The following is a 23,507-nucleotide window of genomic DNA, read 5'->3' as shown; positions in this document are numbered from 1 at the left end:
CTGCCGGGGCAGAAAGAAAGATGGAGTCTCTCCCATTTGAGGCCTGCAAGGCCCGAGATCAGCATTACTCCATGAAAAGTATACTAACACTCTTACAAAAGGACGGATTATCACTAATATTCATAAATCTATCCCTTAACATAGGTTCACAAGCCCTAATCTAAAGAAAGGGGTACAGGATTGTATCAATACGCCTTGTGAATAGGCTCTATTTACGTTCTAATCCTTCTATTAGAATGATAGTAGACTAAAGTCACCTCCAATCACCTTCCCTCATGAAAGGGCCCAAAAAATCGGTCAGAACATTTCACCCTTGAATTTAGGCTACTATTCATTCGCTAAATGGAACTAACGTCCGTAGAGGAATAATATGAAACAAAATTAACTGATCTATTTCTTGTACCACATCTACAGAACTGGAGTAAGGAAGGAATGCACTGAATTAAACAGCAAATAGCTACTAAAATGCTAATAGTAATCAGGATACCCCCTAATATCTGTCGTAAAGAATGTAAGTCAGGTAACCAATTGAAGAGCCAGTCAAACCAGCCCTGGTCAATGTGCTTTCTAACCTCTTCAGTCAAATCACGAAGTTTGTCAATATGAGCCTGAATGGATCTAGTATGATCCGATAAATTGAAACAGCAAAGGCCCTCAAAGTCGGAACAGTCATGTCCATGTTTAAGCAAAAGATAGTCAATGGCAGCCCGGTTCTGCAAAATATGATATGATATGATAGGGATTTTATAAAGCGCAGGCTACACTCCATGGAGCATCTTTGCGCTATGGAAGAGATTCAAGATATTCCAGGTGAATAAGGTGGGGAAAGGGGGGAGGACCTAGACTAGGTTTTTAACCTGTTCTTCAGGCAGAGTAAAAATCCAGGTCTTGAGGGCTTTTCTGAAAGTTGCTTCTGTGGGGATTTGATGGAGATGAAGGGGGAGGGAGTTCCAGGATTTTGACCCTAGTACCGCAAGGGATTTTCCTCCTCTAGTCTTGAGTCTGAATTTGGGAATAGTGAGAAGATTGGACCCTTGAGATCGGAGGCATCGTGTAGGGCTGTAGTGTTTGAACATTTTTAGTATATAGTTGGGTCCCTTTCCATTGAAAGCCCTGAAGGTGATCAGTAGGATTTTAAAGAGGATCCTTTTGTGGATGGGCAGCCAGTGTAAGGTGTTCATTGCTGCTGTGGCCGAGGTTCTCTTTTTCCATCCTAACACTAGTCTTGCTGCAGCGTGCTGTACCATCGGTAATTTGTTGCAGACTTCTCTAATGGTCCCTGCGTATAGACTATTACAGTAGTCGATGAGGGCTACTGTGATCGTTTTCTTTGCGGAGATGGGGATTAGGTCGAAAAATTTCCTGAGCCCTTTTATTAGTCCGAAACAGGTCCCTGCTACGGCTGTGGCTTGTTGTTTAAAACTCAGGGAGGGATCAAATTTGATCCCTAGATTGCGGACTGAGGAGGCAATACTTGGTGAGGCAATGGCGTCCTCTGGCCACCAAGATGTGGGGTTAAAGGTATTTCCTTTGCCGAAGGGTAAAATTTCCGTTTTCCCAGTATTGCACTTGAGATGGTTTAAGTACATCCATTTGAATGTGGCCGTAAGGCAGTTTTGCAGCTTTGTTTCGGCTTCACAGGAGTCATTCTCCATAACTAGAATGAGCTGTGTATCATCTGCGTATGCAATGGTATCTATCCCAAAAGATGAAATAAGGGTGATTAGTGGGGCCATATATACATTGAAAAGTGTTGGGCTCAAACATGAGCCCTGGGGGAATCCTGAGCCCACTAACTTTTCTTCCGACCTGTATTGTCCTAAGACCACCACTTGTCTCCTATTTGCAAGGAAGCTTTTTATCCAGTTCAGTACAGTTCCGGCAATTCCTGCCGCGGCTAGGCGGTCCAATAGAATGGTATGGGACACCGTGTCAAACGCCGCGAACAGATCTAATAGAACCAGTACTGCTTTCTTTCCCTGATCTAATGCTGCACGAAGGGTTTCAGAGGAGAAAATCAGGGCGAATGTTGGGGTCTGAAGCCTGCTTGATTGGGATGCCAGATGTTGTTGGCTTCCAAAAAAGCGGTAAGTTGTTTATTGACAGCCTTCTCTGTAAGTTTGCAGAAGGCTGGAAGTAGGGAGATGGGACGGAGATTTGTAAGGGTAGTGGGGTCTGGTAGTGATTTTTTTTGCAAAGGTTTAACTGCTGCGTTCACCCTGGGCGTCTAGTAACATGTCAGATAAAATTGTAGAAGTATGATTGATGGACTTAACCATCCAACAGGCCATATTCCCGATGGACTGTGCATTATAAACTGCTAAGGCTGGGACACCAATAATTGAAAATGCTAAACTAAGATATTCAGATTTGGAATATAAATGTAGTGAAGAATCACAATCATCATGTAACATCACAGCATCACGAACAACACGGGAATGTGTATTAGGATGTGAAGAAAACATCAATAAGCTCAGTCTAGTGATGGCACAAGGTCCTCCAGAAATATTTGCGGGAATGTAGGGCCAGGATGTATTACCACAAGAGAAAAGCCATCCAGACGGTAAAAGCGAATGTCTGACTAATTATCGACAGACAGAATATCGATATACAAAAGTATCGCAACAAAAATATCGAGGGACATAATATCGGGATGCTATCTTTAAAAAGGTAAGTACCAAAATATTGGAAAAAAAATATCGAATGTAAAAAATATCGTTTTTTGTAAAATATCATTATATTTTAATTAAATATAAATGTTATATTAACAATATAATAATTATGAATGTAATAAACATGTTTAAAAATATAATATATTATAAAATATTAACAATTAATGTAATAAAAAACATTATTAATAAATGTATAATACATAGTGTATTTTTCAATAATAATAACTGTAAATTAATTATTTTTATAACTTATAAATATATAAAAATATAGTAATATGAAAATAAATGTATATACATAAAATAGTAATATAAATTACAATTATTAAAAACATAAAACTACTAAAAAACATACATTAAATATATATAAATAATTTTAAAAACATAATTTAATATTATAAATAACAATTAATAACAACATAAAAGTAATAATAATAAAATTATAAACATATATAGCGGATGAGTACAAATTACTATTCCAACTCCAGAGAGCGCAACAGTAGGGAAAGTGTTGGATAGCGTAGGGGTAAAATTACTATTCCCACTCCAGAGAGTGCAACAGTAAGGGAAGTGTTGGATAGCGTAGGGGTAAAAATTACTATTCCCCCTCCAGAGAGTGCAACAGTAGGGAAAGTGTTGGATAGCGTAGGGGTAAAAATTACTATTCCCACTCCAGAGAGTGCAACAGTAGGGAAAGTGTTGGATAGCGTAGGGGTAAAAATTACTATTCCCACTCCAGAGAGTGCAATAGTAGGGAAAGTGTTGGATAGCGTAGGGGTAAAAATTACTATTCCCACTCCAGAGAGTGCAACAGTAGGGAAAGTGTTGGATAGCGTAGGGGTGAAAATTACTATTCCCACTCCAGAGAGTGCAACAGTAGGGAAAGTGTTGGATAACATAGGGGTAAAAATTACTATTCCCACTCCAGAGAGCGCAACAGTAGGGAAAGTGTTGGATAGCATAGGGGTAAAAATTACTATTCCCACTCCAGAGAGCGCAACAGTAGGGAAAGTGTTGGATAACGTAGGGGTAAAAATTACTATTCCCACTCCAGAGAGCGCAACAGTAGGGAAAGTGTTGGATAGCGTAGGGGTAAAATTACTATTCCCACTCCAGAGAGTGCAACAGTAAGGAAAGTGTTGGATAGCGTAGGGGTAAAAATTACTATTCCCCCTCCAGAGAGTGCAACAGTAGGGAAAGTGTTGGATAGCGTAGGGGTAATAATTACTATTCCCACTCCAGAGAGTGCAACAGTAGGGAAAGTGTTGGATAGCGTAGGGATAAAAATTACTATTCCCACTCCAGAGAGTGCAACAGTAGGGAAAGTGTTGGATAGCGTAGGGGTAAAAATTACTATTCCCACTCCAGAGAGTGCAACAGTAGGGAAAGTGTTGGATAGCGTAGGGGTGAAAATTACTATTCCCACTCCAGAGAGTGCAACAGTAGGGAAAGTGTTGGATAGCGTAGGGGTAAAAATTACTATTCCCACTCCAGAGAGTGCAACAGTAGGGAAAGTGTTGGATAGCGTAGGGGTAAAAATTACTATTCCCACTCCAGAGAGTGCAACAGTAGGGAAAGTGTTGGATAGCGTAGGGGTGAAAATTACAATTCCCACTCCAGAGAGTGCAACAGTAGGGAAAGTGTTGGATAACGTAGGGGTAAAAATTACTATTCCCACTCCAGAGAGTGCAACAGTAGGGAAAGTGTTGGATAGCGTAGGGGTGAAAATTACTATTCCCACTCCAGAGAGTGCAACAGTAGGGAAAGTGTTGGATAGCATAGGGGTAAAAATTACTATTCCCACTCCAGAGAGTGCAACAGTAGGGAAAGTGTTGGATAGCGTAGGGGTAAAAATTACTATTCCCACTCCAGAGAGTGCAACAGTAGGGAAAGTGTTGGATAGCGTAGGGGTAAAAATTACTATTCCCACTCCAGAGAGTGCAACAGTAGGGAAAGTGTTGGATAGCGTAGGGGTATAAATTACTATTCCCACTCCAAAGAGTGCAACAGTAGGGAAAGTGTTGGATAGCGTAGGGGTAAAAATTACTATTCCCACTCCAGAGAGTGCAACAGTAGGGAAAGTGTTGGATAACGTAGGGGTAAAAATTACTATTCCCACTCCAGAGAGTGCAACAGTAGGGAAAGTGTTGGATAGCGTAGGGGTAAAAATTACTATTCCCACTCCAGAGAGTGCAACAGTAGGGAAAGTGTTGGATAGCGTAGGGGTAAAAATTACTATTCCCACTCCAGAGAGTGCAACAGTAGGGAAAGTGTTGGATAGCGTAGGGGTAAAAATTACTATTCCCACTCCAGAGAGTGCAACAGTAGGGAAAGTGTTGGATAGCGTAGGGGTAACAATTACTATTCCCACTCCAGAGAGTGCAACAGTAGGGAAAGTGTTGGATAGCGTAGGGGTAAAAATTACTATTCCCACTCCAAAGAGTGCAACAGTAGGGAAAATGTTGGATCGCGTAGGGGTAAAAATTACTATTCCCACTCCAGAGAGTGCAACAGTAGGGAAAGTGTTGGATAGCGTAGGGGTGAAAATTACTAGTCCCACTCCAGAGAGTGCAACAGTAGGGAAAGTGTTGGATAGCATAGGGGTAAAAATTACTATTCCCACTCCAGAGAGTGCAACAGTAGGGAAAGTGTTGGATAGCGTAGGGGTAAAAATTACTATTCCCACTCCAGAGAGTGCAACAGTAGGGAAAGTGTTGGATAGCGTAGGGGTAAAAATTACTATTCCCACTCCAGAGAGTGCAACAGTAGGGAAAGTGTTGGATAGCGTAGGGGTAAAAATTACTATTCCCACTCCAGAGAGTGCAACAGTAGGGAAAGTGTTGGATAGCGTAGGGGTAAAAATTACTATTCCCACTCTAGAGAGTGCAACAGTAGGGAAAGTGTTGGATAGCGTAGGGGTAAAAATTACTATTCCCACTCCAGAGAGTGCAACAGTAGGGAAAGTGTTGTATAGCGTAGGAGTTAAAATAATTTAATGTATCAATTAATCAATTAATTAAAAATAATTACCAATCAATTAAAATTAACTACCAATTAATTAAAATTATTTAATAATTCCTACAAATTAATACTTAATTTTACATAATTAAATTACTTCCCACCCTATTCCCCTATAAACCCACAACCCGCTACAGAACATATTTATCAATTAATCAATTAATTTAAATTATTACCAATTAATTAAAATTAATTCCCAATTAATTAAAATTATTACCAATTAATTATAATTAATTATTCATTCCTACTAATAAATACTTATTTTAACATAATTAAATTACTTCCCACCCTATTCCCCAATAAACCCACAACCCGCTACAGAACATATTTATCAATTAATCAATTAATTAAAAATTATTACCAATTAATTAAAATTAATTCCAAATTAATTAAAAATTAATTAAAAATTAATTATAATTAATTATTCATTCCTATTAATTAATACTTATTGTAACATAATTAAATTACTTCCCACCCTATTCCCCTATAAACCCATAACCCGCTCCTGAACTAAAATGGTAAATTTAATTAAATTACATAAATAAATACTTAAACACATATTATATACAAAAAAATTATTAGAAAATCGATATTAGTAACATCGAAATTATTTACATCGATATTACTACACATCGATATATTTAACTTCGATATTACTGATATCGATATTAAATAGTGTCGATATTACTTACCTTCGATATTGTGTTACATCGATATTTTAACTTCGATATAATTGTATATCGATATTTAAATTTTGATATTATGTCTGTGTACCGGTAAAAGCATTGTACGATAATGACTAGGGGTAACTACTAAACTCTTACAGGTCATATTATTTTTAACAGAAGTACATGATTTCGGGGATCTTCGGGAACACAAAGTTCATTCATGAGCTGAAAAGGAAGTTGCTGCCTTCAGTTTTAAACGCACACATTCAGTAATTGCATTAGGATCACAGGTAAGGAAAAAAACATAGATCGCCCGGTGTGATATTATATGTAATTATTTGGGAATGAATCGGGGGTGTTGGATCTGAAAGCACAGTACACAAAGGACAGTACTCGTGAGTGGCGAAATCTCCAAGAATAACATTGGGCCGGGCATTTGATATATTAAAGATATGGGATAGAGTTTCCAACAAAGCAGGGACAGCAACCAAACAGGTCGCTAGTATGTCAGTCACCGAACGCATCGGGGTTAAGCAAAAATGTGGGGAGTTCGTCACCGTTCGAGCAAGGGTGGTCCAAAAGTTAGATGATGAATCCCACGCAGCAAAGGAACGTGGTACTCGGGTTATCGAATCAACCAAAGTCTGTGGGTTCCCTCCTTTCCCGACGTAGCAGGCCAAAAGGAGTCCAACGCCGGCACATCCTGCAACAGGAGTCCAGAGAGTGATCTGAAAGAAAATCAAATACAGGCATTATTCATTCTCGTAAATAACATTTGTCAGCCGGGACAGCTTCTCAGCTATCTTTCCCTGGTCTCATGACAAGAATTGTATTATCATGACCGGTTGCAATAACTTCAGCTTGTTCAGGGGATTTTTAGGCAATTGCATCCACACTCTTGCTCCTGGATTATCAGTGGAGCCAAAACCTTTTTGTCCTCGTACAGTTAACAAAGTTGGGGCAGTGCCTTTCTGAATCTCACCACTGAAAACAGGCATGATTAGCAACTGAGCAATTCGGTCAGTTTTATGAATCAGTAAATCAACCTCACTGCTATTCTGCAGGAGCACCGTAATCTCTCCCTGATAATCACTGTCAATGACTCCTCCGAGTACTGGAATGCCTTTTATGGCCAGGCCCGATCTAGGGGCAATCAGTCCAAAATTCCCAGTTGGTATACAAACACCAACGCCAGTTTCAATGATAACTCGATCTCTGCTTTTAATTAAGACATCATTCATGGCATGCAGGTCCAAGCCTGCGGAACCTGGGGTTGCTCTGCATGGAGCTAATGCTCCAGGGGAAATTTCCCAGTACATTACAGTATTGCCAATGGTGTTTGGCTTTGCATCAATAGCTGGAGGAAATAAACGCATTAATGGAGATTCAGCATTCAAAAAGGGACGATTATTCAAAATCAACAGTGCCTGAAACAAATAATCTCTCCAATTTTTATGTTTATTGTCAGTTAATTTTCGCAATTGATCTTTTAGCAAACCATTCATTCTTTCAATAAGACCCGATGCCTGTGGATAATATGGTATGTGAAACACCCATTCAATGTCATTCTTCACACAAAATTCCTGCACCAATCTTCCCTTGAAATGGAATGCATTATCAGATTGAATTTGAAATGGAACACCATAATAGAGCATAATCAATTCCAATGTTTTAATGTTATTCACTTGAGTAGCTCGATTACAGGGAAAGGCCACCAAAAGGCCACTGTATGTATCAACAATAGTGCAAATATATTGGCAATTTTTACTCATAGGGAGTGGACCAATATAATCGATCTGCCAAATTTGAGCGGGTAACTTTCCTCGATGTAAATGTCCTCTAACAATTTGGGGTACTTTTCGTTGTCTAGAATGTTGACAGATAGAACAATGCAATATTGTATCTTTAATCAAATTTAAAGGAATATAAATTCCTCGATCAGCAGCCCATCTGCTAGTGGCTCTCTCTCCAAAATGTCCTGCTTTCTGGTGGGCCCATTTCGCCAATCCCGCCAAATCAGAATCTTGCATGTCCACCACTGCCTCAGAAATTTTAGATTTCTCATCTGCAATGTTATGAAAGAATTTGTCAAGGGAGTCTATTGGTGTATGGGCATCCACATGAAAGATTGTAACAGTACTTTGTGGGAGCATATCCCAAATTTCTTGCCATAATTCTTTACCCCAAAGTTCTTTAGAATGCAATTCCCAATTATGAGAATGCCAAGTTGGCAACCAAACCGTCAGTCCATTAGCAGTGGACCAGGAATCAGTAAAAATATGACACGTACCAGGTAACTCTTGTTTTAGAACTTGGTAAACAGCATACAATTCAGCAAATTGACTACTCTTTCCTTCACCAGTTGTACTCAGTAATTTTTGTGTGATGGGATTATAGGACACTGCTTTCCAATGTCTTTTCTCTCCTATGTACCTCGCGGAACCATCCGTAAACCACACATGGTTTCTGTCCTCCGCGGACAGATCATCAAATGGCTTACCCCACTTAACAGGGGATTCCTGCACTACAGGTATGGAGCAATCACTCCCAATCTCAATCGATGGCGCCTGCGCCACTTGCTCATGTAATGATGCCACACCTTTCGGTCCCACACGTGCCCTGTCTTGTATGTACCATTTCCACTTAATCACACTCGCCTCTTGAGCATGTCCAATGCGATGAGTTTTCGGCGAACTCAAAACCCACTGCATTATAGGAATTTCAGGTCTCAAAATCACATTATGTCCCAAAGTCAATTGCTCGGTATCCACCAGAGCCCAATAACATGCAAGTAGCTGTTTCTCAAAAGGTGTATAACGCTCACCAGCATCGGGTAACTTTTTAGTCCAGAAACCTAATGGTACTTTATTGCTGCCTTGTTTTTGCCACAAACTCCAATTTGCATACAGACCTTGCACGGACACATTCAAATCCACATCACCGTCACGCACGGGCCACAAATCCAAGGCATACTGAATCGCTTCTTTCGCCAAATCAAACGCATCCTGCTGCAGTTTACTCCATTCAAACGCAGTCACTCTATATAAAGGGGCTAAAATCTGACCTAGATGTGGGATATGTTGACGCCAAAATCCAAATAAGCCAATAAAGCTTTGAGCTTCTTTTCTATTTCTTGGAACTGCAAAATCGAGAATTTTCTGTTTCACTTGTGGAATCATCTCTCTATGACCTTCATGCCAAATAATGCCTAAAAATTTCACATTTTGGGATGGACCTTGCAACTTGTCGGGATTGATTTCCCAACCTTTCTCACGTAAATGATCAATAATTTGATCTAACTGGGTTTGAACTTGGTCTTGTGTCTCACCTTGAATCAAAATGTCATCAATATAATGGCATATCTGAATTTGGGGGCGTACAGGTACTTTGGACAAATGTTCCGCCACCAGCCAGTGACAGATCGTAGGACTATATACATAGCCTTGGGGAAGACTTCTAAACGTCATTTGACGTCCATTCCATGTGAAACTGAATTGTTCCTGACACTCAGGGGCAATCAGGATTGAAAAGAAAGCATTGGCAATATCAATAGATGCATACCATGTACCTGAATGTTTTTGAATTCTCTCAATTAAAGTAATGATATCTGGTACTGCAACAGTCAAAGGGGGTGTATGTTTATTCAATTCGCGATAATCAACAGTCATACGCCAAGAATTATCACTCTTGCGTACGGGCCAAACGGGATTATTCCAAGCAGAAGTAACCGGAGTTATAACTCCTGCATCCACCAAATCTTGAATTGTAGCACTAATTTCTTCATGACCACCTGGGATACGATATTGTTTCTGGGAAACAACTTGTGTAGCCTGGGGAATTTTTATAGGGGGCATTCTTAAGCGACCTACTCCTACAGGTCTGGATGATATGTAACTTTTACTTCCAAATTGATAACAGCCGTCATCTAAATGCAATGTCATTCCTTTCAAAATGTCAATTCCGATTATGTATTCCAAAAGTGGCACAACTAAAACAGAATATTCTTTTCGGGGAATTCTACCTATTTTCATTTCAAGAGTAGTTTGCACTGCGGGAGTTTCCTTTCCACCTAAACCAGTAATTGTGAAAAATTGACCTTTAAATTTCTTTGATTTTCCATGAATAAGAGTGGCCTCCGCTCCTGTATCTACCAATGCTCGGGCCCTTTGGATATTACGATGTTTCCAAAAAAATTCAATATCTACATAGGGTCTACTATCTCTGTGAGCCCACCTGCGTACTGGAGCTTGACCTATTTCCTAATCATTTTTATTACGTTCTGATAACCAAGACAAATCAGGGTAAATGCTCTCATATTTTTTGGACGAGAAAATATCATGTTCATATCCATCCCCATTACCGAACGGATTCTTGTCATCTGCATGGTATTGTGAATTTCGATCAGAAAATCTGTGTCGATCCTCCCTTTTCCTCATCTCGGGGGACTGATCCCTTTCACTCCTATATCTGCTGTTAACACGGTCATCTCTCCCCCTTTTTCTTTCCCCCTCTCGCCCTCCCTCTTTTTCACATCGAGGGGACACATCATGTTCACGCCGTTGACCATCACGACGATCAGAATCATCATGACGTCTATCATCTCCACTGTCATCAGAATGTTAACGATCACAATCATTCTTACGCACACGTCGGGCACCCTCCTTCCGATCCAAACCACGGTCGCGGAACATGTCCCACAAGTGATTATTAGGTTCACCATCAATGTCTTCACTCTTCACACCATCAGCCAGCAAAGCAAGATACATATCACGTCGAGTGAACTTATAATTCCCAGCAGTACGACCCTCAGGTCTGGACTGCCTCTCAGGTTTAAGCCATTCGCCCAGCTCACCAAGCTGACGCACAGATTCAAGCACCATAGACAAAGCATTGCCAGTCTGATTAATCAGCAAAGTCATCATAACCTGCTTATAAGCAACAGGGGAAGAACGGATAATGCGATTACGCACAGAAGATGTCAACAAACCATCCAACAATCTGTCAGATGTACTCAGAAAAATCGCAGTTTTCATCACCTCCTCTTTCAGCCGTTGCGCCGCATCGCGCAAGGTATACCACGGCTTGTCATTCACAGGCCAATCAGATTCAGTAGGATATTTGTGATTACAGCCGTCAGTCGCTAACTGGAGTAGACTAGTCTGACCAGCACCATTAAAATTCCGAAAATGATCTTGCACAGTAGAATCGGAACTTAAGGAACAAAATTTCCGGGCATCTCCCGCATCTAACATGATACCTGCAGCGCCTAACTTATAGAGGCGCACCATCCATGTAAGCAAGGCCTCACCAAGCCGTTGTCGAAATCGTTGCAAAATGTCACTAACTTCCTGTTGTGTAAAATCTTCCAAACTATCCAAAGCAATACCATTTGGATTGCCAGGAGCTTGTTGTAATTTTCGTCGAAAAACCGGATGCGCAGAAACTTCAGGATGAGCATCAGAAGAAGCCCGATCCATAGATTTAGAGGATCAATCAGAATGAGAGACATCAGTAGAATGGGAAGAGCGACCATGGTCGCCAGAATCATCACGTGTATCACAAGAAGTAGATTTACAATCACGTCCAGAGCGAGAAGACTCGCGCCTGTCAGACTCCTCAGCCGAGGAGCCAGAATCATTAGAGTCCCAGATATTACCATCCCATTCATCGGGGTTCCAGTCCAGTCCGGCTTTCGCCACGACCAGACGCACCTTCCGCTTACAGACACGACCACGACGATTCTTATATTTATATTTTGCAATTCGAACAGCAGCCCTTTTGGCTATCGTCTGATAAGTTTCAAGTTTGTCGGCAAGCAATTTATTTTGACATTGCAAAAGAGTATGAGCATTCTGCACTTCAACAAACTTTTCCTCCATATCCACATATTGTCTCTGCAATTTCAAGAATTTCTCATGTACAATCCTGTACGCAGTTAAAACAATCCAACCTCTGCGTCCTAAAATAGGAAGCTCATCACCCTTCACTACTGGCGCTTTCTGCAAACAAGTAATAACATTAGCCGGCTCTGCCAGCTCCAAACAAGAAGTCCAATTCTCACTCAAACCAGTAGAATCGGCCCACTCACGGGCCAAAGCCTCGTAAGGCGTCGAATCCCAGACGGGAATTTCAACAGGCAATTTAAAAGTAGATTTCGATTTACGCAAAAACATTTTGACAATTCAAAAAGATATATACAATTATAAACAAATAATATACAAAATAAACTTTGTTCGTGCCGAGTGCAAACCAACAAGATAAAAACAATTCAACGCATACAGGCTTCGTAAACAGTTCGTGACGCCAGATGTAACGACCGGATTTTCGGACCAGATAGAATCAGCTCATCAGAGCTCCACTAACCCAGCCGAAACGTAATCACCTCCCTCCTTAGGACCTATTTAAAACAGATATCTATATTTCCTACCCAAGGATGGGGAATTAGCAATATACATGCTTGGATCATCTACAATACCACACTCATACAATATAGTCTCGCGACCATATGGGCCCAGACTAATCTACCCTAGGGCAGTTCTGATTACTTACCATTACACACTGGCTACACCCAGTGCTCGCTCAAGATAGGCACTGTATCCCCCCAGAGCTCTCACTATTTCATACAAACACAAGCCACAATCCTGTGGGTATACACACCAACCTCAGTCAGTGCTCTCATTAACGCCTCTTTCTCTAGAGACGATCTCATTACACATCAGTGTCCCTCCCGATGCTCTCATTAACGCCACTTTCTCTAGAGGGGATCTCATTACACACCAGTATCCACCCTGGTGCTCTCATTAACGCCGCCTTACAACGACGATCACTTTCCTATGAATACCTTTAGCTCTTATTGGGAAATCTCTCATTATCCACTAGAGGTACAATACTACAATATTATGAATAAAGGCCGAATTACATGGTGTACAACTTATTCTCTAGCTCAAGGGCTCCTCTCTCCCTAATTATTCAGTTATCACTTACCTGATCGGGGGTCGCTTCCGTTCGTGCAATGACACCTGACTAGAAGAAAAGGTTACCTTCACTGTATAAGAACAAGGCATACGCTGGTTCACTAAGAACTGGGGTATCTTTATTAACAATAACAATAACAACATAACACTATACTATAACATATAGCCTGAAAAGGAAAGTGAAAAGGTTAGAATGTGTGCACGCTAATAAGAAAGGGTCGACATCACCTTATTAATGGGAAGTCTGGACTCAGCAGTCATCTAGGTTCCCTTCTCGTCTGTGCCTTAGCTCGTCTTAGGGTCACACCTCTGCAGTCACGGATACACGTCTGCACCGCTATGCTCTGTCTCCTCCGTTTCCCTCCAAGTCACCGGAACCTTCCTCTTGTCAGCTGTGTTCTCTCTGGCTGTTCTGCACTACTCCTCTCTCCTCTCAATCACGGACTGTCTTCACTTCTCAACTTCGATCTTAAACTTAATTTCTACCACTCTGGTATTCGCTCTCTCAACTAACTGCTTCACTCTGTATGCTCCGATCTTAATGTCGAAGTTCGCCAGCTGCTCCAACTAAAATAACTTCAATCTTTCTAAGAGAGTATCAGCTTCTCGGTCTTTCTCCGACTTCAAAATGGTGACTGTCTGCCTTGAAATATTTAATTGCATTGATGCTAACGACTAGCTGCCGCCTACGGACTAACTGACTCACTGCCTCATGCTTTCGCTAATATGGAAGCTTGTCCTTTCATGGAAAGTTACGGCCAGTAACCTGCCGCCCACCAAATTCTTGTACCTCCCTGTACCAAGGACACGTTCTCAGCCGGCCGGCCTGATGTTATGTCTTCGGCATGGAGAAAAATACAGTCTTTCGATAAGGGCCAGCCTGAGCCGGTTCTCTCCAAGTGAACAACACCTCGTAACTAAAACATTACACTTGACCTAGAAGCATCTCAAGCTGCCGGGGCAGAAAGAAAGATGGAGTCTCTCCCGTTTGAGGCCTGCAAGGCCCGAGATCAGCATTACTCCATGAAAAGTATACTAACAATCTTACAAATTGACGGATTATCACTAATATTCATAAATCTATCCCTTAACATAGGTTCACAACCCCTAATCTAAAGAAAGGGGTACGGGACTGTATCAACATGCCTTGTGAATAGGCTCTATTTATGGTTCTAATCCTTCTATTAGAATGATAGTAGACTAAAGTCACCTCCAATCACCTTCCCTCATGAAAGGGCCCCAAAAATCGGTCAGAACAGTAGATAGTAGGAGTCCGGGTTTTTTTTTGATTGAGATACTGAAACTCTTGTTCTGAAAGGAAACCTTGGTCCAATCCTTCTCTAGTCACACATAGTATTTCAGATGCCATCTCTTTGGTTGGATCCCCTGGATGTTTTTTTTAGCTTACACCATCATTTAATTGTCTCATCACCTCGCCTTTATACTTATCGACGTCTTGGACCACAATAGCACCGCCTTTGTCGGCAGGTTTTATGACAACATTTTTGTTGTTTTCCCAGGCTCTGTAGAGCAAGTTTTTCAGTAGGAATGACCCTGTTAATACACGTATTCCTTCTCACGACAGACCATTAAATGATCTGAACACAAGGTAAATCTGTGAATTCTGTGTATTAACATCCATAGCCCTATGTTTTGACGTCTCCTATAAATATGTTGTGACCTTTTCACTTCAGACTCCACCTTAGTCATATGCCATACTTTTGACTAATTGCAAAATTACCCATGATCCTGTACCGACTTGAATTAGCCTGCTACTCCATTCTAAGGTCCTCTGGGACCTACCATTGGATCTACCAATGTATGTTGTAATTTTATGTAACTCTGTGTAAATAGTCGTCATTTAGTGATCACTAAGTAATCCCTTGTAAATTACCCTTTTCCCTTAGGAACCGCCCACCAAAAAGCCCCCCACCCTCTCACTGTCCTGAAGAAGACCCGCCATGTAAGGGGTAGTATCCCTACAATGAGGGTCGAAACGTCGACTATCAGCCGCAGCACATGATCGGAGTGTGATTAATTACACCTGTCATTTATGATGCTATATTAATGCTTAATATGATTTTTTGATTAATTCCGGTTTGGCTCCCCTGGGAAGCCATTTTCAATTGTTAGAAGCAATTTACAATTGGATTGTCACTTGAACCTACCCACACCTTCCCAACACTGCACCCCCCTTTCCCTCCTTCCCTGCGCCTTAGATCCCGAGTGGCGGCAGTGGTGGCCGGCCGCCATGTGTCCTCCGGCACAATCATCCTTGGTTGCCAAGAACTTGGGTGTTAAGCTTGACAATAAACTTTCTCTGAAAACGCACATCCTTGGCCTGTCCGGCACCTGTTTCGGCATCCTCAGAATGCTCCGCAAGTTTCTACCTCTTTTGTCTGCGGAGCACAGACGGATTACGGTGCAGGCGCTCATCGGATCCAGGCTAGATTACGCTAACGCCCTTTTCTTAGGCCTCCCGGATTACTTGGTTCAGCGTCTGCAGGTGGCACAGAACTCGGCAGCCCGGGCAATCTTTGGGCTGCATAGACGAGCACGAGCTTCGGTGTTGTTGCAGTCGCTCCATTGGCTTCCTATCCGGAAACGGATTGTCTTTAAATCCTTGACGCTGGTGCACAAGGCTCTGTTTGGCTCAGGCGCAGGATACCTGAAGAAAAGACTAGCTTTTTATCGCCCAGCTCGCTCATTGCGTTCAGAATCCCTGTTCACTGCGGTGGTCCCACGCGTGAGGAAGGCCCGTATTGGGGGGCGTTCTTTTAGCCTCAAGGCTTCTCAGCTGTGGAATGCGCTTCCATTGGCACTCCGCAGCACTCCCAACCTGCTCCAATTCAGGAAGAATTTGAAGACTTGGCTTTTTAATCATTCTGTTTAGGTGGGTTTTTCTTTCTTTCTCTTTTTTTTGGGGGTTCTGTCTCACTTGTTATGTTGATTTGACACTGTAAGTTGCCTGTGGAAAGCGCCGGGACACTCTTTTAGAGTAGCCGTGCGCTATAAAAATGCACTGTAACATAACATAACATAACAGTGGGCACTGTTAAGATGTGTATTAATTATTTATATGTATATACACCCCAAAAAGAAAAAATACAGTGAAAAACATATTTACACTATTTGAATAAAGAATAGTGTTTCATAAATAAATTGGTTTAAGAAAATTTGTTACTGTATATAAAGTAATTCCATGAGGTCTGGGACCACTCTTTCTATAACACACCACGTATTCAACAAAGCAGACGCAGCGATTGCACCCCAACTAAGGAAGGTCATCATCATCTCCTTCGAAACATCGACATTCCCGGAAAGCTGGAAACACGCCGCAATCAATGCCCTCCTCAAGAAGCCCAAAGCGGACCCCAATGACCTCAAGAACTTCCGGCCAATCTCCCTGCTCTCATTCCCGGCAAAGGTCATCAAGAAAATGGTCAACATGCAACTGGACCGCCACCTCGAAGACAACAACATCTTGGACCCGTCCCAGTCCAGATTCAGATGGAACCACAGCACCGAGACAGCCCTCATTGCCGCCACAGACGACATCAGGCGCCAACTTGACAATGGCGAACCATCAGCCCTTATCCTCCTGGACCTGTCGGCCGCCTTCGACATGGTCTGCCATCGCACTCCTTGAAGCCGGAATCCAAGAGAAGGCTCTTGACTGGACCACATCCTTCCTCTCCGGCAGAACCCAGAGCGTCCGCCTCCCACCCTTCCGATCTGAAGCCACCGACATCATCTGCGGCGTCCCCCAAGGCTCATCCCTCAGCCCAATGCTGTTCAACGTCTACATGGACCCTCTCGCATTAGTGGCCGGCCATCACAACCTCAACATTATCTCCTACGCTGACGACACCCAGCTCATCCTCTCCCTCACCAAGGACCCACACTCCGCCCAAACCAACCTCCACGAGGGAATGAAGGCCATCGCCGATTGGATGAGGAGCAGCCGTCTGATGCTGAGCTCGGCAAGATGGAGGTCCTCATGCTCGGACCCACCCCCTCAGCCTGGGACGACTCCTGGTGGCCGACCACACTAGGAACAGCACCGACACCCACCGACCATGCACGCAATCTAGGATTCATCCTCGACTCCTCCCTCTCCATGTCTAAGCAGGTCAACCCCTTCTCCTCCTCCTGCTACAACACCCTCCGCATGCTCCGCATTATCTACAAGTGGATCCAGACCGAAACAAGAAGAACGGTGACACAGGCCCTCATCAGCAGCAGACTGGACTACGGCAACACACTCTATGGAGAGAGAGAGAGAGAAAAAACTTGTTTATTTAGACCTTGGTCTTTTAAACAGTACAGAACACACATAATCAGGATCAAGAGGAGTACGAACAGACAAAATTGTACAACGTCTAAAATAGATCAAATTCAATGCTTGTTATTAGAAAGTTAAAAGAGGGTGGCGCCTTCAGAACACAACATACAATGCACCCTATTTTTACAGAAATCTCATAATCGCTAGAATAAATTTAAAAATTTGCATTTTATAAAAACTTTAAAATAACTTAAAAAAATCAGTGCCCCTCCTTCAAAATCTCCCTTCCAAATTCTTTTAACCCTTCAAAAATGTACCCAGTACAATTGCAATTTCTAACGTGGGCATATATGTAAGTAGGCAGATCGCCTGGGCACGTAGGGTTATCTTATGTGATAGGAATATAGGACGTAAAAACAGTTTCCTTATATCGTGCACAAATAAACAATCAAGTAAAATATGCAGCATATCATGTCTTAGGCCACGCCCACAGTTACAGTTACCTTCTGGGCCAATCAGTGCAGACTTTAATTTTCCATCTATCTTCCAAGGGTTAACCCCAACCCGGGTTCTAAGAATTTCATATCTCAGAACTTGGTAAGGCAGTATGTCCAAATACGGGAACCAGCCATCGTTAACCCATGACTTTTTTAACCACTGGACTGATTTTTTCTCTGACATATAAACTAAGTCCTGCGCCCTGGAGAGTGACTGGCCTTGTTCCCTAAGAGTTTTCTTAGTAAAATCGGCTATCAAAGCATCCTGGGAAAATTTCACATTAAGATGCCCTGTTACTTTCTGGAGAGTTTTACTCACATCCTTTGCCCAGACAAGATTACTTAGTTGGATCTCATCTCTACACCATTGTGAGACCTTTAGTGTCACTCCTGGGTCTTGGCGCTTCCTAAAATCTTACCAGGGCCATTTGGGATTGTACGGTCCATGAGGTTAGCCCTAGCTCCATTCTTATTGCTTGAACCATAGTACAGTTTGGTAAGGACAATAGCATTTTTAAGATTTTTCCCTCTTCCTGGTCCCACTCATGTTTACCGCTCAAGTATAACACCTCAGCCCCATACAATACTTGGGGGGGAATCATTGCTCCAAATGCCTTTAACATTGGTTTATGAGTCATGTCGCCATATTCTTTGTTAAACCTTTTCAACCCACATGTGGATGAAAAAGCTTTGGCTCTTTGGGCCTCCAAATGGGTGCGCCATTTTAGCGCACTATCAAACCAGAGGCCTAGATATCTATATTCCTTGACTGCCTCAAGTTTATCATTACCCAAAAACCAATTAAAGTTCTTCTTACTCTTTCAAAAACATAAAACCTTAGTTTTTTCCATATTTACAGTCAGAATGTTCCTATCACAATAGCTTTTAAAATCATTTAGTTTCCTTTGAAGTCCTATTTCTGTTTGGTCCAGGATAACTAGGTCATCAGCATATAGAAGACAAGGCACTTTATGCCCGCTCATTCTAGGGCTTGCGCTTCTTTCTACTTCAAGTGTCGCAGGGAGATCTGCCAGAAAGATTGAAAATAACAGGGGTGCCAAGACGAACCCCTGTCTGAGGCCATTCCCTAACAATATCTTGTGAGTTAGTGACCCTTGCGAATCTCTAATAACCTGGGCCCAATTCCCTCTGTGAAGATCTCTCAAGATTATCAATAAGCCATCCGGAATTCCATATCCTGACAGATCCTCCCAGAGTTTATTTCGGTCCACAGAGTCAAACGCAGCCCGAAAATCAACAAAACAACAATGCAACTTCCCATTTTGTTCTATTGATTTCCGGGCCAAAGCCCATAGGGCAAAGCAGTGGTCTATTGTAGAATGGCCTTCTTTGAACCCACCTTGTTCCACTGGAATAATTGCTCTCTCTTCTGTCTGAGTCTTTAACCTACCTAATATTATTTTAGCAAATATTTTTTCTCTAATATCAAGTAGGTTGATAAGTCTGTAGTTCCTTGGTGCGTTGATGTCCCCTTTTTTGTGGATCGGTCGAATGATCGCACCCTTCCAATTGCTTGGAACTATCCCTTATTCTAGGATTACTAAGAACATTTGGGAGAAGAATTTAGCCCACCAAGCTGTCCGTGACTTAATTATCAGGGCAGGCAGCTTATCTGGGCCTGAGGCTCTTGTTAAATTTAGGGTTTTTATCGTGTTAAGTACATTTTCTTCTGAGAAGTCTGGTTTTAGGTCATCTACTAAACCTCTCCAGTCCCCTTGTACTTCCTCTTCGGTTTCTGTCCCCGGAGGGTATAGTTCTTTCAGATAAACCTCCCAGGTACCCTCATCTACCACGCAGATCATTGAAGCAGCTGAGGCTTCAGTTGCTGAACGGACTAGACTCCAGAATAATCATATATTCTTGGATTCTATTGCCTCCAGCAGTTTCCCCCAGCAGTTGTCCTTATGGGCTCTTCTTGTACTATAAAGAAGCATAGTATATTCTTTCTAAAAAAATTTACGTAAACTGCACTGTTCTCGCCTTAATTCTCTTTTCTTATTTAAACAGGCTACATTGTACCAACTTCCCTTCCTAACCTGTGTGGTTTGTATACTCTTGGTAATCTTTACGTCTGTTCTAAGTTCGACCTTGATACTTTGTACCACTTGGTTTATCTTTTCAATGTACCAGGCCAGATCCAGACCAGCTGCACATCCTAAAACAATGTTATGTTGGAGCCTGGTTAATTTCTCTATATATTCTTCGGTTAACCGTGTTGTGATACGCCTGGGATAATCCATCTGTGATATAATTACTTTTTCAGCAGCTTTCCGATGGGAATGTACCAGTTCCAATTCTAGAATATTATGGTCACTATTTTCTATGTGATTAACCGTAAAGCCCATTATTATGTTAAAGTTCCATGCTGGAATAAAGACATAATCTATGGGACAATTTTGTGTACCTTGTTTAAAAGTTTTCTTTGCCGGGCGATCTTGTGGAAACCTACCGTTCAGACAAAAAAAACTTTTATTCGCTAGGTAGTTCCCCAAGCCTACATCATTCGTCGAACACAGACTTTCGGGAAACTTTGCTTGTATTATATCATAAGATTCTAAAATATCCTGATACATGAGATCCTGCCGTTTAGGGTTAAGTTTATGATTAAAATCTCCTACCAACAAAATCAAATCTGAATCGTACTTTTCACACAGAAAATCTAAATCATTTTTAAAAAGACTCATTTCAACTCCATATTCCTCCTTGGCCCCCCATTGCATATATACATTTAGAATCAGCACATTTTCTTTCTTATTACCGACTGCAAATAAAGTTATTCTACAGCAGAGCAGCCATTTACAAGTTACAGTGAGCCGGGAGAAATTTTTCACCAAATTTGTAGATAGTAAAGTCAATAAACCCCCTGCCGGGCGTCCTGATCTAGATTTTTCTGCCGGTCGATAGATTTGACAGAACCCATCCACCCCACTCTATGGAGGAATCCCAGCCAAACACCTACGACGACTACACCGCATCCAAAAAGGCCTCGGCCCGACTGATCGTCATCGTTCACTGCCGCAGCCACATCACCCCCTCACCTGAGAGACCTACACTGGCTCCCCGTCAGCAAGAGGATCACCTTCAAGTTCCTCACCCACGCACACAAAGCATTCCACAACGTCGGACCAGCCTACCTGAACAGCAGACTCAGCTTCCACATCCCCACCCGCCAGCTCCGCTCCGCCAGCCTCGCCCTCGCCGCTGTCCCCTGCATCCAACGAATGACCTCCGGCGGCAGATCCTTCTCCTACCTTGCCGCCAAGACCTGGAACACCCTCCCTACCCACATATGGCAGGTCCAAGGGTACACAGACAAAATATCGACTACAAAATATCGAATGGACATAATATCGAGTTTAAAATATAGGCTGGACAGAATATCGAATGGACAGAATATAGACATCAAAAATATTGTTTTGAAGGTAAGTAATGTAATATCAAATTTTAAAATATAGATAGTCAAAATATCGAAGTACATAATATAGGTTAGGAAAAATATTGAAATTTTAATAGTATCGAATTTTTTATAGTGTATTTTATGTGTTAAAAGTGTTTATTTATGTTATAATTTAATTTAATTAATGAATTTAATGTTATTTAAATTTTGCGTAATTTAATTCTGTAGCGGGCTGTGGGTTTATAGGGGAATAGGGTGTGAAGTAATTTAATTATAATTAATTAAATATGTAAATTTATTTATTGGTATTTGTTTATAATTAATTGTTAATTAATTTTTATTTAGTAATTAATTACATTTTAATTGCCAATTAATTTTATTTAATTAATTAATTGATAATTGTGTTAATGTGACTAATTTAATTTCTGTAGCGGGTTGTGGGTTTATAGGAGAGTAGGGTGGGAAGTAATGTAATTATAATTAATTAAATCTGTTAATTTATGCAGTGTAATTTAATTATAATTAATTAAATATGTTAATTTATGTAGTGTAATTTAATTATAATTAATTAAATATGTAAATGTATTTATTGGTAAGTGTTTATAATTAATTGTTAATTAATTTTCATTTAGTAATTAATTACATTTTAATTGCCAATTCATTTTATTTAATTGATTAATTGATAATTATGTTAATGTAACTAATTTAATTTCTGTAGTGGGTTCTGGGTTTATAGGGGAGTAGGGTGGGAAGTAATTTAATTATAATTAATTAAATATGTTAATTTACGTAGTGTAATTTAATTATTATTAATTAATATGTTAATTTATTTATTGGTATTTGTTTATAATTAATTGTTAAATTATTTTTTTTGGTAATTAATTACATTTTAAATGCCAAATAATTTTATTTAATTGATTAATTGATAATTATGTTAATTTAAGTAATTTAATTTCTGTAGTGGGTTGAGGGTTCATAGGGGAATAGGGTGGGAAGTAATTTAATTATAACTAATTACATATGTTAATTTTTTGTGTATTTATTAGATTTTAATTGTTAAGTAACTGTTTAATTAAGAATTAATTAATTGTTAATTTGTAATTAATTAGTGTTAATCGATAATTAATTGTAATGATTAAATTAAATTAGCATTTGTAATTAATTAATAATTATATAATATTAAAGTGGTAATTACTTTTAATTAAAAGTTTTATAGATATTAATATATATATCTTTTTAAATAATATATGACGTATCTACTTTCTCTACTGTTGCACTCACTGGAGTGGGAATAGTAATTGTTACCCCTACGCTATTGTGCTGACCTGGTTTTTGGCTCTATTTCTGAGTGATGGTGACTTTAAGCTTGCTACCATCCTGGATCCCTATTCCTAGCTTGTTTTGGTCCTTTTCAGGCCTTTTTCCAGACCGAGAAGCATAAACTAGAGTATAGCCGCTTTATATGATGATAGATCCCTTATTCCTGACTCTAATCCATCTATTGCCTATTGGCTTTGACATAATTATGTGTCTTTTCATCATCCTACCTATAGTAGAGGGTGGATCCTGTAGTCCTGACTTTATATTACATATTGGTATGGTTTGTGTATGTACTCTGATAGAGTTAAGTGTCTATTTCATCCTTTTCGGGCCTACAAGGCCCAGAACCAGAGAGACTCCATTTTGCTTTCTGTCTCTGCAGACTGAGATGCTTGCAGGGTAAAGGTGATGTTTATAGTTAATCCTGTTATGTGCTAGGGGAAAACCAGCGGAGACTGGATCTTATCGAAAGAATGTGTTTGTCTCTTGGGCCCAGACGTAACATGCAGATGGCCACTGCGTTTGCACGGAGAGCCTTGGAGCTGGCACAGGAATTCGGTGGGAGGTAGTTTCTGTTGGAAATTTCCATGAGGGGAGAGCATTCCATATTAGCGAAGTGCAGAAGAGGCGGAGAGTTCAGTTGGTCTTTGGAACAGAT

This window comes from Lissotriton vulgaris, chromosome 8 (genome assembly GCF_964263255.1).
Source record: "Lissotriton vulgaris chromosome 8, aLisVul1.2, whole genome shotgun sequence".
NCBI classification, from domain to species: domain Eukaryota; kingdom Metazoa; phylum Chordata; class Amphibia; order Caudata; family Salamandridae; genus Lissotriton; species Lissotriton vulgaris.
This window is presented reverse-complemented; position numbering follows the sequence as displayed.